The sequence below is a fragment of the Schistocerca nitens genome, chromosome 2 (genome assembly GCF_023898315.1).
Source record: "Schistocerca nitens isolate TAMUIC-IGC-003100 chromosome 2, iqSchNite1.1, whole genome shotgun sequence".
NCBI lineage: Eukaryota > Metazoa > Arthropoda > Insecta > Orthoptera > Acrididae > Schistocerca > Schistocerca nitens.
Window position 1 is genome coordinate 743,234,604 of NC_064615.1, and position 18,010 is coordinate 743,252,613.

Here is an 18,010-nt window from a genome sequence, read left to right on the forward strand (position 1 = left end):
TTTTATTCAAAATGTTTTGGCCTACACATCAAGAAACGTCTTTTGGCCTACACCTCAATAAGAGTTAGTCACTTCCAAAGAACACATGTAACACAAAGATAAAACTGACTTATAAACCCTTTTATATTCAAAACTATCATCCGCCATTCTACCCCTGTGCGATAATTTGCCCGCATCTCGTGGTCGTGCGGTAGCGTTCTCGCTTCCCACGCCCGGGTTCCCGGGTTCCCGGGTTCCCGGGTTCGATTCCTGGCGGGGTCAGGGATTTTCTCTGCCTCGTGATGGCTGGGTGTTGTGTGATGTCCTTAGGTTGGTTAGGTTTAAGTAGTTCTAAGTTCTAGGGGACTGATGACCATCGATGTTAAGTCCCATAGTGCTCAGAGCCATTTGAACCATTTTGCGATAATTTTGAATTAATTGTGTCATTTAAAACCCTCTCTGTTCTGTTATACTCAGCCTAAGTCCAACTCAAAATGGTCTGCTGCAGCCACTTCGTATTACTTCACATACTAGGGTGTGATGATGCCCAAAAATGTGTCCGGAACTAAGACATACAAACGTGGGATCCTGTTGCAATGTCATTTGCCAAAGTACCCGGTTAGGTACTGAAAACTGCTCACTATGTACACCTTCTGAAAAATATATGTAGTTTCAATGTATTATTTTCTTGTTCACTTAGAAATATTATTTGGTGTCATACCTTATAATACGTAGATTCAAAATGTTTAAGTCCTAAGTAAATTTCTAACAATAACCATAGTTCGTGAATACTGAATTTCACTTTGAGTGGCCACTATACTACCCCTCCGCTCCCCCCCCCCCCCTCCCCCACCGCCAACACCACTCCGTCCTTCCTATGATCCCCAAGGTGTCGCCTACAATACAGTATTGGCTCTCGAGCAACTTTTTACAATGCTGTTTATTTATTTAAATAGCGCCGTTACCCGTTTCGAAACGGCTGATTAATGTTCAGACGGCTAGGTCACGTTAAGGTACATTTTACATAAGATTTCTCTTTTTGTTTCCCCAACTGCTGAATATGTGTAGAGTGGTGGTGCCCTACAATCAAAACGAGATGTGAGACAATGTCATATTAACTGTAATTGTGTCTCACAAAGCGTTTAAGTGATGTGAACAAATTATTAAAGGGATGATGATTCGGTTACTGACGATGAAAAATTCGCTTCATTACTTTCCAGTGCAGACTGCTTGTGATCTTGCATCAGCGAAAACTCTATGATGCACTTTTGTTTATGTATATGTATGCACATAATCTAAAGCACCACTCACACCTCCCCTCCCTCCCCACCTCTGACATATGTGGCCCCTCCGCCTCCTCCCCCATATCACCACCAACTAACTAACTACCACCTAACTAAGCTATAGAATGAAAGACTTTTGTTCGAACATTTTTATTTTTAAAACGATGAAAAATGAATGATATTTAGTTTGTGTGTGTGTTAGAACGAATGACAAAGGAATTCGTAGTACATCGCAAGTGCTATCCACAACTTCATATAAGAAAAGAAAGCTAACTATCCACAGTGGGAGTACACACATGTTACAAAACATGCTTCCCCTGCATTACTCCACTCCACTGTCGCACTTGGTTGCTCTGCACACTGCAACCACATTTAAAATAAAACAAATCCAGATGTATGCATTGTACTTACTGTTCGTAAATCACTTCATAGCTGCACTCCTTACTTCTGAAGTAGCAGAAACTGGACGACTTCAGGCTGTTAGTTCTTTGTGTATAACCACTCTAATAATAATAATAAATAATAATAATAATAATAATAATAATAATAAACTGTGTGCAGCGCTACAGTAACCCTTATGTAGCTACTCCTGTGTCGTGCTGTCAATTAATTTATTTATCTGCTTCGAAGCGAGTAATGAATCAATTTCTGGACTACTGCAGGTACTATCTACAACTTGCAGAAGACATTTTGTTGAGATATTTAGCATTTGTTATGTATGTGTCTCACTTTTATCATCAGTGACGTACGGAATACGTACATATTAATACTAACTACTGTTTGAGAGAAAGTAACTATTGTTGACTCATATAATCATTACTACAGTCTTACAAAATTGTAGTGATCTTTTCAAAAAAAAAAAATAGTTTCGTGACTGAAACAAAATCGAATCGTTTAGATTCTACCCCTCAGAAAATTTTATTTTACCCCTCAGGGGGTAATTACCCCCAGGTTGGGAATCACTGCTGTATTCAAACATCCCAGAATTGTTATTGTCACTCGTTTGCATTAACGTACATTCTACGACATTTAGAGCAAGGTCCCTTTATCACACCAAAAAGAAGTTCTATCGAAGTCATCTTCCTACGTCACCCAACGACTACACCGTCCCGTACACTACAGCATCGTCAGCGAACAGTTGCATCCATCAGATCGTTTCTGTAAATACAGAACAAGAGCGGTCCTGTCACATGTTTCTGGGGCACCTTTGTCTACCTTTCAGGACAACGTACTGGTTCTATTACCTACAAAGTCTAAAAAATATCTTCACGATCCTCACAGGAGCGAGCCTTAGGGATTGTAGTATATTCCTAGATTCCTCATTTAACGTTGGTTCTTGAATTTCCGTAATCAGGATGTCACGGGGTCAGTTCAGGTTTTTAGGTATTAACGTGACGCTCTCCCGTGAGTAACGCCAGCCTGTGACGATTCGTGGTGCCCTTCTTTGCATGCGGTCAATATCCCCTGTTACTCCTAGTTAGTACAGGGCTCACCCACTACGGTAGTATTCTAGGATGGGTTGCACGAGTGTGCTGTAAGCAATCTCCGTTGCAGACTGATTGGATTTTCCTAGTATCTTACCAATGAACCATTGTCTGCACCTGCTATACCTACGGTTCAGACTATGTGTTCGTTCCATTTCAAATTCTACAAATTGTTACACTCAGGTTCAGAGATTGGATAAAAATACAGAAACACAACGAGAAACGCACATTTGATCACAAATGCAGATGCTAGCCAAACTTGCAGGTTGCGGTGTTGTATTTGACCGCGAACGACATCTGTGCAATGTTTTCAATTCTTTGCATATGTCACTCATGGTCAGAATAGTGTTCTGTGGGGAGTCGTAGTGTTTGGTGTTTCAAGAGGCACAGTATCGAAGATCTGTATCGCATACAGGGAAAGCGGAAAAAATCACCCTTTAAATCACAATGCGGACGAAAGTATGTGTTGAGAGATCGTGAGGACGATTAATGAAGAGGATTGTGACGAAAAGAAAAAGAGAACGACATCTGCAAAAGTCACTGCAGAACGGAATGTCTCGCTCGCGAACCCTGTCAGCACCAAAACAACACGAAGGGAGCCCCATAAGCAGGGAACTGCAGGGTGAACTAGAATTCCAGAACCACACATCAGTGATGCAAACGCCGTTACAAGAAAACGTGGTGTAGAAGCCATAAAACCTGGACTGTGGAGAGATGGAAGAAAGTCATTTGGTCAGATGAGTCTTGTTTCATAAAGTTTCCAACTTCTGGTCGAGTTACGTTCCAAGAGTGAAACATGGTAAGGTTCGGCGATGATTTGGGCACCCATATCGTGCTAGAAGGCTCAAATGGTTCAAATGGCTCTGAGCACTATGCGACTTAACTTCTGAGGTCATCAGTCGCCTAGAACTTAGAACTAATTAAACCTAACTAACCTAAGGACATCACACACATCCATGCCCGAGCCAGGATTCGAACCTGCGACCGTAGCGGTCACCCGGTTCCAGACTGAAGCGCCTTTAACCGCACGGCCACACCGGCCGGCTCGTGCTAGAAGAAAGGGTTACCAGAGAATATGGAGTTGGTAGTAGAAACGAGGGAGGGGAAAGACTAATCGAGTTCTGCAGTAAATATCAGTTTATACTAGCGAATAATCAGTCCAAGAACCACAGGAGAGGGAGGTACACTTCGAAACAGCCAGCAGATAAAGGAAGACTTCAGTTAGATTACATCATGGTCAGGCATAGATCCCGAAATCATATGTTGGATTGTAAGGCGTACCTAGAAGCAGATATAGACTGAGACCACTAAGTAGTAAAGATGAAGAGTAGGCTGAAATTTAACATCTTGGGTTTAACATCATGGGTTTAACAGAATAGTTAGGAAGAATCATTGCACAAGAAGTGGAATACGGAAGTACTAAGAAATGAAGAGATACATTTGAAGTTCTCTGAGGCTACAGACACTGCGATCATGAATAGCTCAGTAGGCAGCACAGTTGAAGATGAGTGGACATCTCTAAAGAGGGCTATCACAGGAAATGGAAAGAAAACCGTACGTACAAAGAAGACAAATGCGAAGAAACCGTGGATAACAGATGAAATGCTTCAGCTCATCGATGAAAGACAGAAGGGCAAAACGTTTAGGAAAATTTAGGAATACGGAAATACAAGTCACTTGAAACGAAATAAATAGGAAATGCAGGGAAGCTAAGGCGAAATGGCTGCATAAAAATGCCAAGAAATCGAAAAAGAAACGATTATCGGAAGAACGGATTCAGCATACAGGAAAGTCAAAACAGCCTTCGGTGAAATTAAAAGCAAGGGCGGCAATATCAAGAAAAATCAAGACACGTTCATAGGGTACGTCGATCTTGAAAAAGCGTTCGACAAAGTAAAATAATGCAAGAAGTTAGAAATTCTGAGAGAAATAGAGGTAAGCTATAGGGCAAAAAGGGTAATATACGATACGTGCAAGAGGTAAGAGGGATTAATAAGATTAATAATGCTGGAAGACCAAGAACGAAGTACTCGGATTAATAAAAGGTGTACGAAATGGTGTAGTCTTTCGCCCCTACTATTCAAACTATACATCCAAGAATCAATGAAGGAAATAAAAGAAAGGTTCAAGAGTGGAGTTAAAATTCAGGGTGAAAGGACATCAATGATACGATTCGCTGATGACATTGCTATACTCAGTGAAAGTGAAGAAGGATTGCAGAAAGTGTTGACTGGAACGAACAATTTAATGAGTACAGATTACAGATTGAGAGTAAATCGAAGAAAGACGAAAGTAATGAGAAGTTGCAGAAATGAGAGCAGCGAGAAAGTTAACATTGCAATTGAAGATCACGAAGTACGCGAAGTTCCTGACTTCTGCTACCTAGGCAGCAAAATAAGAGTAAGGAGAAAGGAGGAAATAAAAAGCAGAGTAGCACTGGCGAAAAAGACATTCCTGGCCAAGAGAAGTCTGCTAGTTTCAAACATAGATCTTGAGGAAGAAATTTCTGAGAATGTACGTTTGGAACACATCTTCGTATGGTAGTAAGACATGGAGCTCGGGGAAAACCAGGACAGAAGAGGATCGAAGTCTTTGAGATGTGGTGCTACAGAAAAATATTAAAAATTAAGTGTACTGATAAGGTAAGAAACGAAGAGGTTCTCTGCAGAATAGGCGAGAAAAGGAACATATGGAAAACGGTGGCAAGAAGAAATGACAGAATGATGGGACATCCGTTAAGGCGTCAGGGGATAACCTTCATGGTACTAAAAGAAGCTGTAGACGGTAGAAAATTGTAGAGGAAGACAGAGATTGGATTACATCCAGCAGATAACTAGCGTAGGGTGCAATTGCTGCTCTGAGATGAAAACGTTAGCACAGGAGAGGAATTTCTGGCGGGTCGCATCAAACCAGTCAAAAAATTCGTGGTATCCCATGGGCCATATGGTTACTCTGCAACGTCGCATTATTGCCAAAGATTATGAGACCATGTTGGTCGACAAGCTCCATCCCATGGTACAAGGTTTGTTCCCCAATGGAACCCTTGTTCATATAGCTTCCATCGTTCATGACTAGTTTTATAAGCACTAGGATGAACTGTCGAATCTCTCTGATCACCAAAGTCACCAGATCTCAATATTACCTTTGTGGTCTAGTTTGGAAAGCAGAGAGCACGATCGCCATCCACCTCAGTCATCGTTACTTGGCTTGTCATTATTCTGTAGGGAAAATGGTATAAGATTCCTTTGAAGCTATACAAGACCTGTAGCTATCCATTCCGAGACGATTGGGAGCTGTTTTGAATGCCAGTGGGTCTCCTAGACCGTATTAGGCATAAAAATGTGTTGCGGTTTTGGCATTTCCTTATTTTTGTCCTGCATCTGTACTTGTAAGAGCTGATTGATTCCATTTGTGACTCACTGATACTGTGGTCAAAGGATACTATGATTTTTCGTTTTGTAAAGTGGATACTTTTACAGAGTGCCAACATTTGCACCATACCATTTAAACATGTGTAAATGCATCATCTGCAAGAAGTCTGAAGGCTGGTATTAATATTGTCTACCAGGTATAAGCAATACAACATGAAGAAAAAAAGGGGCACTACACACTGGACACACATGAAGTTACTTCCACGTGTGTCTCTGACACTCAGTTCAAGCAAACGATTGCATCCCCCCTACCAATAAATCCTCAGTCTAGTAACAGATTTTGTTTCATACTCGACATGGTCGAATTTTTGTAAATAAACATTGATGTGTGACTGACTCGAAGGCTTTTCGTAAGTGAACAAATACTGCATCGACCTAAAGGCCCTCTTTCATGGCTTTCAGGGTGTAACGCGAGACAAGCACAGCTTGAGCGTCGGATGATCGATATTTTTGGAATTTCATTAATGGTCTGTTTTCGGGTATTCTGCCGAGTTGTTCTTTCGATTTTCTGCACAACATTTAAAGTCCTAGCCAGCCGTCTTCAAGTTCTGCGAGATTTGCTGTTACGTGTACTCTCTGCCTGGACTCCAATTAGGCCGTGAACTATTGTTGGTCTGGTCGCTCTGTTTATAACTGGTGAACGCACCAACGTGATCTCTTCAACACGCATTGCACGTTTTTTTTTTTTTTTTTTCACCTTGCTATACAGGGTGAAGCGAAATTGGCGCACTCGGGCTTCGCAGCGCGACTCCTCACATATCAGTGATAAAAAAATGTCTGTCACAAATTTCGTCCGACGAGTACATCCGGCAGAAAAAGGACGTTAAAGATTGGCAGTCTGGCAACACTGTAACCACATGTATAGTAACTAGCTCTGTCAACAACTTGTGGTTGTGCTGGACGGTTGATGCAGTGGAGAGAGTTTTGGGTAGTAGGGGAGTAGGTCGAGCGTTCGATCCTGGGTTCAAGCATATGTTTTTTATTTGGTATACGTAGTCCAAGTGGTGCGGTATCTGACATCTTAATCGTCAACAGCGATTGCAGCGAGTCCTCTGGAAAACATTTGCACTTACATACGACAATCGTATTGGTCAGCTTTGAAAGATGCCCTTTCCACGTCATGGGCTCGAATTTATTCGCACCACTTCCTCTACTAGAAGCGAAACCTGTTTTCTTTGTACCCTCATCTAATGGTCACATGGATTAGTACCAACTATTATTCTTGCCTCGTTCAGGTCCATTACATTTCGTTAGGGTCTTACATTACCAGTAGGACTAGCAACGTGCTTTGCAAATATTGTCCAAATTCTGTTTCTATTTGTATGTGTTATCACCATGGTCCCATTAATTGTTTCAACTGTCTATTTCTTATTTGTCTAACCATGTATTTGTTGTGTTCAGCATTGCAAAATGTTGTAAATTTAGGATACATGTGACGTAAGAAACGGTCTATATTACACTATGAAATGTCAGAATGAAATTAGCAAATAAAAAGCTGCACCCCAAGCCATGATAGAACCCTCGACCTCCACTTTCAGATGTAGTTATCATACGTGTTGTTACAGTGTTACCAGATTGCCACTCTTTAAGGAGATATACTCGCCAGACGAAATTTTGGGAAAGACACTATTTTATTGCTGGCGCTGCGAAGCCCGAGTGCGCGAATTTCGTTTCACCCTGTATATCCATGCTCATTCCACACTATTGAATTCATTTTTATCGGTACGCTGATGTTTCTCGTGCTACATAGCAAGTGTTCCGAAACAGTTATATTTTTACTGTACACAATTGAATAAAATAATAATATCTTATTCAGTTTATAAAAGAAATGTCTTATTGATTTTCAGAGCTCGCATTGATATTCCGTGAAACGCAAATTCCCTCAGTGTTTCCCAGCTCTGGTTGATGTGATGGCCGGCGAGATGTTAATAAACAGAGCACCGGACCCCAAACGTAGTTCAAATTTGAACCTCAATCCCTGTTTATTAGGCTTTCTGATAAGAGTCTCAGCCTCTTTCTTAGACGTTCTTACTTTTGTCTGCAATGCCCATTCAGTTCGACGATCTGAGTGTTCATTCCTTTGGAACACTATTCGTAGACCTTGTAATTCTTGACAATTCGTGATATTCGACGAATGCTAGACGTCGATACGCAGATTCTTCGAAATAGGCTGGCAATACTACATGGTCACAGGCAGAATCAGTGCAGCTGAAAACGTCTGTACGCCAGAAAGCAAAATTCGATCTCTTGTACTAAAAGCGAGTACAGGGTGCAGGGAGCGTACTATAAGTAATCTCACTGACAAACATCCGGACGAGGATACAGTGAAGATCCTTGCCACAGGACTGCCACTAACAGTTTACGTCAGCTCCCTGGAGCATGTTGCAACCTCTGTCCCACAGGAGTCAGCAGAAGATTATCGCCGCGAACCTGTTGAATTAGACGCTGCTGTTAAGATCCAACAACCACAACGAACACGAGTGGCACTGAGAAATCTGCGAGAGGGCCACGGAAAATATTATGAACAAAATGATACCGTGGCAATACATAGCTCGTTATTGTCTATCGTGTCGAACCTGTACAGGGAATACCTTAAAGCAATGGCACCAGAATCCGCCAAATTGAAACTAACGTGTTACTATCGATACGTGCACAACAAGGCTGTGGTGTGGCCACACGGAGCGGAAAAACTTCAAGAGTTCCTGGAACATTAAAAGTATACTCATCTACACTCCTGGAAATTGAAATAAGAACACCGTGAATTCATTGTCCCAGAAAGGAGAAACTTTATTGACACATTCCTGGGGTCAGATACATCACATGATCACACTGACAGAACCACAGGCACATAGAGACAGGCAACAGAGCATGCACAATGTCGGCACTAGTACAGTGTATATCCACCTTTCGCAGCAATGCAGGCTGCTATTCTCCCATGGAGACGATCGTAGAGATGCTGGATGTAGTCCTGTGGAACGGCTTGCCATGCCATTTCCACCTGGCGCCTCAGTTGGACCAGCGTTCGTGCTGGACGTGCAGACCGCGTGAGACGACGCTTCATCCAGTCCCAAACATGCTCAATGGGGGACAGATCCGGAGATCTTGCTGGCCAGGGTAGTTGACTTACACCTTCTACAGCACGTTGGGTGGCACGGGATACATGCGGACGTGCATTGTCCTGTTGGAACAGCAAGTTCCCTTGCCGGTCTAGGAATGGTAGAACGATGGGTTCGATGACGGTTTGGATGTACCGTGCACTATTCAGTGTCCCCTCGACGATCACCAGTGGTGTACGGCCAGTGTAGGAGATCGCTCCCCACACCATGATGCCGGGTGTTGGCCCTGTGTGCCTCGGTCGTATGCAGTCCTGATTGTGGCGCTCACCTGCACGGCGCCAAACACGCATACGACCATCATTGGCACCAAGGCAGAAGCGACTCTCATCGCTGAAGACGACACGTCTCCATTCGTCCCTCCATTCACGCCTGTCGCGACACCACTGGAGGCGGGCTGCACGATGTTGGGGCGTGAGCGGAAGACGGCCTAACGGTGTGCGGGACCGTAGCCCAGCTTCATGGAGACGGTTGCGAATGGTCCTCGCCGATACCCCAGGAGCAACAGTGTCCCTAATTTGCTGGGAAGTGGCGGTGCGGTCCCCTACGGCACTGCGTAGGATCCTACGGTCTTGGCGTGCATCCGTGCGTCGCTGCGGTCCGGTCCCAGGTCGACGGGCACGTGCACCTTCCGCCGACCACTGGCGACAACATCGATGTACTGTGGAGACCTCACGCCCCACGTGTTGAGCAATTCGGCGGTACGTCCACCCGGCCTCCCGCATGCCCACTATACGCCCTCGCTCAAAGTCCGTCAACTGCACATACGGTTCACGTCCACGCTGTCGCGGCATGCTACCAGTGTTAAAGACTGCGATGGAGCTCCGTATGCCACGGCAAACTGGCTGACACTGACGGCGGCGGTGCACAAATGCTGCGCAGCTAGCGCCATTCGACGGCCAACACCGCGGTTCCTGGTGTGTCCGCTGTGCCGTGCGTGTGATCATTGCTTGTACAGCCCTCTCGCAGTGTCCGGAGCAAGTATGGTGGGTCTGACACACCGGTGTCAATGTGTTCTTTTTTCCATTTCCAGGAGTGTAATATAAGATTCATGATAAAAGTTGATAAAGAGTTCCACCAACCTTTCTTCGACGTGTTAGTTCAGAGCAGAACAGACAGTACCAGGGCGACAATGTATATACGAGCGCGTGATGAAAAGTAATGCCTCCGAAGTTCTTATGTGAAAACTCTTACAGTTTTTTAAATAAAAAAACCTTATTAACATTCTTCATCTGTATTTTTCATCTCAGTGTATTTATTTCTCAACATCCAGGCAACGAACACATTTCTCCCAACGACAGACAAGTTTGTTGATCCTGCAATGTAGCGTGTTTGACTTTGTTGACGGAACTACAACCTCACCTCTGCTTGGACCGCTTCATCACTATCAAGTGAAGTGCTTGAAGGTCTTCTTTAAGTTTTGGAAACAGATGAAAATCGGATGGGGCCAAGCCGCCACTGTATGTACGATGATCGATGGCCGTGGATCAAATGCGTCTGATAGTTCCAGATGTTGCAGCGGTGGTGTGCGCTTTGGTACTGTCATGATGAAGGAGAGTGCGCTCCATGTGTGGACGAACTCTTCGATTTCGTAACTCTATTACAGCACGCTGCTTATCACACACTGACGTAGTTATGTTATACAACGTCATGTTACATGCTACAATACGGAGACCTCTAGCGGCAGAGGGCTGCAAATATGTAGAAATGATGAATAAACATAAATAATGTTAATAACATTTGTTTTATTTAAAAAACTTTAAGAATTTTCACGTACAAAATTCGGAGGCATTACTTTCCAGTACGCCCTCGTAGGAAACCTACGCACATTGATCTCTGTCTCCACATCTCGAGTCACCAGCACTTGTCACGAATACGAGGGTTGAAACTTAAACAGTGGCAACTATTTATTCACAACCGATACAATAGAATAACATGTTTGCACCTGTTACTGTCCTTCAAAGTAGTCACCAGCGTTGTGTAGAATCCGTTGCCAGCGATGTGGAAGGCGTAGTATGTTAGCAGAGCCTGTTCTGTTGATGGTACGAATGCAGCGGTCTAAAGTTAAGGTGATACTCGTGTACAACTGTGATTGGGTTATCCTAACGCATTACGTTCCTCCACGACAAACCGTCAATGCACAGTATTACTGTTCGTTTTTGGAGCCTCACGTGCGACCAGATTTGCGAAAGAAGTGGCGACACTTTCCGCGCAACCCACCCGTCGTTTTGCACGACAACGCGCGGCCGCATACAGCGCAAGCTGTGGCTGCTCTGTTCGGTCGATGGGACTGGGAAGTACTGTACCATCCACCATACTCCCCGGAATTAAGTCCTTGTGACTTTCGTTTGATTCCGAAGATGAAGGAATCACTTCGTGGCATTCGCTTCAGAGCTGTTCCAGAGATTCGACAGGCAGTAGACCGCTCCATTTGCACCATCAACAGAACAGGCTCTGCTAACGGTATACTACGCCTTCTACATTACTGGCAACGGGTTCTACACAACGCTGGTGACTACTCTGAAGGACCGTAACAGGTGCAAACATGTAACTCTTTTGTATAGGTTGTGAATAAATAGTTACCACTATTTAAGTTCCAACCCTCGTAAATTCGGTGTTAAAGACTCTGATTCATAGAGGTCGAACACTTTCATTTAAGGAAAACTTCACCGAGGAATTACAGCACCTACGAATAGTCACGATTTCTCTCTGTTTTTACTGCATAGTTTCGTGCGTATCTACTAGGGCGAGAAGTATACTGATGAGCCGAAACATGATGACAATCAGCTTAATAGCTTATTTGTCCGTCTTTGGGATTCTGCGTATGTGGGATCCTACAGTTTGTTGATAGATTTGTGGAGGTATGTGACACTAAATATCTACGCGCAGGTCATGTAATTCGCGTAAATAACAGGCCGCTGATTTGCGTACGCGGGGATGGCACCCGATAGCGACCTAGATAGGATTTACATCAAGCAAAATTGGTCGCCGAGACATCAACGTGTTGTTGTTGTTGTTGTCTTCAGTCCTGAAACTGGTTTGATGCAGCTCTCCATGCTACTCTATCCTGTGCAAGCTTCTTCATCTCCCAGTACTTACTGCAACCTACATCCTTCTGAATCTGCTTAGTGTATTGATCTCTTGGTCTCCTTCTACGATTTTTACCCTCCACGCTGCCCTCCAATGCTAAATTTGTGATCCCTTGATGCCTCAGAACATGTCCTACCAACAGGTCCCTTCTTCTTGTCAAGTTGTGGCACAAATTCCTCTTCGCCCCAGTTCTATTCAATACCTCCTCATTAGTTATATGATCTACCCATCTAATCTTCAGCATTCTTCTGTAGCACCACATTTCGAAAGCTTCTATTCTCTTCTTGTGTAAACTATTTATCGTCCATGTTTCACTTCCATACATGGCTACACTCCATACAAATACTTTCAGAAACGACTTCCTGACACTTAAATCTATACACGATGTTAACAAATTTCTCTTCTTCAGAAACGCTTTCCTTGCCATTGCCAGTCTACGTTTTATATACTCTCTACTTCGACCATCATCAGTTATTTTGCTCCCCAAATAGCAAAACTCCTTTACTACTTTAAGTGTCTCATTTCCTAATCTAATTCCCTCAGCATCATCCGACTTAATTCGACTACATCCCATTATCCTCGTTTTGCTTTTGTTGATGTTCATCTTATATCCTCCTTTCAAGACACTGTCCATTCCGTTCAACTGCTCTCCCAAGTCCTTTGCTGTCTCTGACAGAATTACAATGTCATCGGCGAACCTCAACGTTTTTATTTCTTCTCCATGGACTTTAATACCTACTCCGAATTTTTCCTTTGTTTCCTTTACTGCTTGCTCAATATTCAGATTGAATAACATCGGGGAGAGGCTACAACCCTGTCTCACTCCCTTCCCAACCGCTGCTTCCCTTTCATGCCCCTCGACTCTTATAACTGCTTTCTGGTTTCTGTACAAATTGAAAATAGCCTTTCGCTCCCTGTATTTTACCCCTGCCACCTTTAGAATTTGAAAGAGAGTATTCCAGTCAACATTGTCAAAAGCTTTCTCTAAGCCTACAAATGCTAGAAATGTAGGTTTGCCTTTCCTTAATCTATTTTCTAAGATAAGTCGTAGGGTCAGTATTGCCTCACGTGTTCCAACATTTCTGCGGAATCCAAACTGATCTTCGCCGAGGTCGGCTTCTACCAGTTTTTCCATTTGTCTGTAAAGAATTCGCGTTAGTATTTTGCAGCTGTGACTTATTAAACTGATAGTTTGGTAATTTTCACATCTGTCAACACCTGCTTTCTTTGGGATTGGAATTATTATATTCTTCTTGAAGTCTGAGGGTATTTCGCCTGTCTCATACATCTTGCTCACCAGATGGTAGAGTTTTGTCAGGACTGGCTCTCCCAAGGCCGTCAGTAGTTCCAATGGAATGTTGTCTACTCCCGGGACCTTGTTTCGACGTAGGTCTTTCAGTGCTCTGTCAAACTCTTCCATTTCCATAATATTGTCCTCAAGTACACCGCCCTTGTATAGACCCTCTATATACTCCTTCCACCTTTCTGCTTTCCATTCTTTGCGTAGAACTGGGTTTCCATCTGAGCTCTTGATATCCATGAAAGTGGCTCTCTTTTCTCCAAAGGTGATGGCACCCGATAGCGACCTAGATAGGATTTACATCAAGCAACATTGGTCGCCGAGACATCAACGTGAGTTCACTATAATGCTCCTCAAACCGTTGTAGCACGGTTCTGGCTCCGAGACACTGACAATTATACCGCTGAAAGATGGCATCGCCCTCGGCGAAGACATCAAGCATGAAGGGAGGTACGTGCTTCGCAGCTGTCAGCATTCCTTCGATTACTACCACAGGTACCATGCAAGTGCGGGAGGGTGTCTCCCATAGAAAAATACTGCTCCCACCAGCTTGCTTCCGTGGCGCGCTGCACATTTCAAGCCGCAGTTCGCCTCGATGATGGAGTTTGTGAAGACAACAATCGACCTAGTGTAGAAAAAATGTGATTCAGCCGATGAGTTAACACGTTTGCATCGTTCAGCGGTCAAATCCCTATGGTCCCGTGCCCGCTGCAATTGTAATTGACGATTTCAGAAGATTCCAGGTTGGAATCCTGGCAGGGTCGCCATTTTATGCGAGGTGCCAGGGCTAGCAGTGTATTTAACACTAAATTCTTCGAGAATCTTCATATAAAAATGGTGCTCTAAGGCCCCCCCCCTATTCTAACTTCGACTTTTGCTGTTGCACATGGATTAAAAAGAAACGCGAACTGACTGTGATCGACCCTGCAAGTGGAGTAGAAAAGAGTTTGGCACCTGCAATAATTTAGTTTGGTGGACATTAATTAAATAAAGGAAAGTTTCAGTAACGTAGTGAGAAATGAAAGGGTTGCTCTACCGATTAACAGAACGAAAGTTCTGTCCAAAATAACAATATGATTTATTATGACTAAACTCAAAATAATAAACAAAACACATGAAACATTTACAATACATCAAATTGGCTCAAATTGGATACTCAAATAAATGCTGTGAAGGTGAAGTTGTCCCTAAACTAGATTGTGACATTTATGACGAAGTGGTATGTGGAGCCAATTCCTTGCAACTCAAAGCTTAAGAGAAAACACACAGCCAACCCAACATTAATTGCTGCTACCCAAGACAGAACAAAGTTAGAAAAAGACGAACAGGCGCACTCTGCTGAGCTCTGATTATCACCTAGGAAAATCCCTATCTGCCGGTGCTGTGGACATACATTACCAAACTGTCTTATTAACTGCCAGAACACGATCTGGCATACCGGAGGCGATGGCTGGTTGCTTCGACGTCCCGTCGTGGTGATGATAATGTCGCGAGTATAGGCCGAAACAAATTATCCTGGTTTGGTTGTTCCAGACTAAAGACTTCCTAGCAATACAAATGCGCCTCTGAGGGAGATGAAGAAGGCTCGCCACCAAATCACTGACGGTACAGTGATTGATTTTAACAAGCGAAGTCACACTGTAACAGTCAACTTTAGCGAAAACTGCTCAAGACAGACAACATAGGCCGCTTGTACGCAGAACGCTCAATTGCCAACTGTACTCGGAAAGTTATGTTGAAGTCGAAACTTCAGCAACTTTGTTCAAACAGTTACAATTAAATAAAAGTATATTAGACAGCCAACGGAACGCAGGCTGTCCAGAGCAGCGAGAGCTCAGTCTTGTAACCTACTCCGACCGAAAGGCGAGAGCTGACTCCTCAAGAGCACCCATACAGGCCGAACACAGAACATTCCCGCCCCCACAACAGTGGCCGTGGTTAAACGTTCCAATCAGCAACTCGAAAACCGGTGGAAAATTCCACTCTATTGCCGGAGCACTACCATTCCACCAATGGAGATTCTTGGCGCCAATTTCTGCGCTGATTTTGCTACGTCACGGAGCTATGCCCTGAGCAAGCCAATCACAGTTACTATTTTGCAGAAAGTGCGGGAATTTTCCTGCCACAACTGCCTGGTAGCCCGCCAGAAAGTGTTTTCGCTAAGTTTCTGCGAAGTAACGGAACCTCTAGCCCAACCGCTACTTCAGGCCCCTGCGGGCGTGTCTTTTGACAATGTCGGCGTCTGGAAAGCATTCACTCGACTCCCTCACACCCGTCGACTTAACCCTTTCAAGATCAGCAGAGCCCACCTGTCACCGGACCACCCGGGTGACGAGAGACGCTGCATGGGAAGTCTGCGTGTGAAGGAATAGCGACTTTTCACCACATGCAATTAGAGAGGAAAATCGTAAGATAGAAATGTGAGAGGGGGCTCATGCCACCTCTCACATTGGGTCAACATGTGGCCACGTAGGGGTAATCTGCTGCGTAGCTCCATATGGCGCGCGCTGATTGATGTTCTCCGAAACACTTGTACGTGCTCCAGCATTGTCCTCTTTCGGCAGAGGTATCACAGATCACCAACTATCCTAATTTACAGGGCAGACAAGCCTCCGAAGAGTCGTGGCCGCCGAACCATTTAGCGCCTACTGGTAGTTTCACTGCCCGTCTACCTCTTCCGTAGATGCTGACGACAGTAGCACATGAACATTCGACCAGCTTCTCCGTTTTCTAGGTACTCGTTCACAGTCTCTGGGTAATAATAAAATGGTCCAAATGGCTCTAAGCACTATGGGGCTTAACATCTGAGGTCATCAGTCCCTTAGAATTTAGAACTACTTAAACCTAACTAACCTAAGGACGTCACACACATCCATGCCCGAGGCAGGATTCGAACCTGCGATCGTAGCCGTCGCGCGGTTCCAAACTGAAGTGCCTAGAACCGCTCGGCCACAGCGGCCGGCTATCAATAAAAGATGAATGATCGCTGCTGAGTGATAAAGCTGAATGAACATCAATTTCATTCGCAACATCCTATTTGTGAGAAGCTCGGTTTTTGGCAGTCACTGCAATAAAGAGTGAATATCATGTGAAAACAACATGCCACTAGAAATGTGGATAGCTATGTCTGACTTGATTCCGAAATTTGAGAAGCTATGTAATGAATCTTGTATATTTATGTTAATAGTAAACCTGCTCTATAAATTCTTTAAAAATTTAAAGCATACGTTTCATATATTCTTATACTTTAATTAATATAACTGCATCAGCTGCACACTTGCACTGCATTAGATAAATGTTCTTACTTAGAGTGCCGATAAAAAAATCTGGTATATTAAAAGAACCAAAAATATGGGGATTGCTGTTTCAAAACATTAACCATGTCACATTTTAATAGTAAATTACTATGATCCAGAGGTATACAAGTTATTAAGGTGATAATGAAAGACGTACATCTAAAACTGATTACTTTCTACAACGCAGTCAACCAGTAATTATGAAGCTAAATACTTTTCGAACCGTCTGTTCAGATTACGCAATTTTCCTACATTAATTAAGGTGAAAACTAAAATGGTTCCTTTGAAAGGGACACGTCCGATTATCTTCCCAGTCCTTCTGACATTCGAGCTCCTATTCCTTATCTAGTGACCTCGTGGCTACTTCCTGGCTACTACAAAATCAGACATTGTCCTTTCCCTTCGTTGTGAAAAATGATTAAAAGTTACTCACTCATGCTCGGCCTTCTTTGGTAAATCTGCAGTATCCACAGAACACGACTTTTCTCTGTGGCAATGTTAGTTTCGCAAAGCACGAGATGCTCCTGGACGCATGCCGATAAGTTTCCACAATTTCAGAACACAATGACGACACAAGCACTGATTAGCCAGAACGTTATGACCGCACACCTGATAGCCGGTGTGTCCACCTTTGGCACGGATAGCAGCGGCGACGCGTAATGGCATGGAAGCAACGAGGCCTCGGTAGGATGCTGGAGGGAGTTGGCATCGCATCTGCAGACACACAACTCACCTAATTCCGTAAATTTTGGAGAGTGTGCGATGAGCTCTGACGCCACGCTCACTCACATCCCAGATTTGTGCGATCGGGTTCAGATCTGGAGAGTTGGGAGGCCACCACATCAATTGGAACTCGCCACTCTGTTCCTCGAACCACTCCATCACACTCCCGGCCTTGTGACATGGTGCATTATCTTGTTCAAAAACGCCACTGCGGGAAACATGACAGTCATGAAGGGGTGTACGTGGTCTGCAAATCCTTGGTCTTCATTGTGCCTTGCACAAGCTCGACTGTATCCATGGATGCCCACATG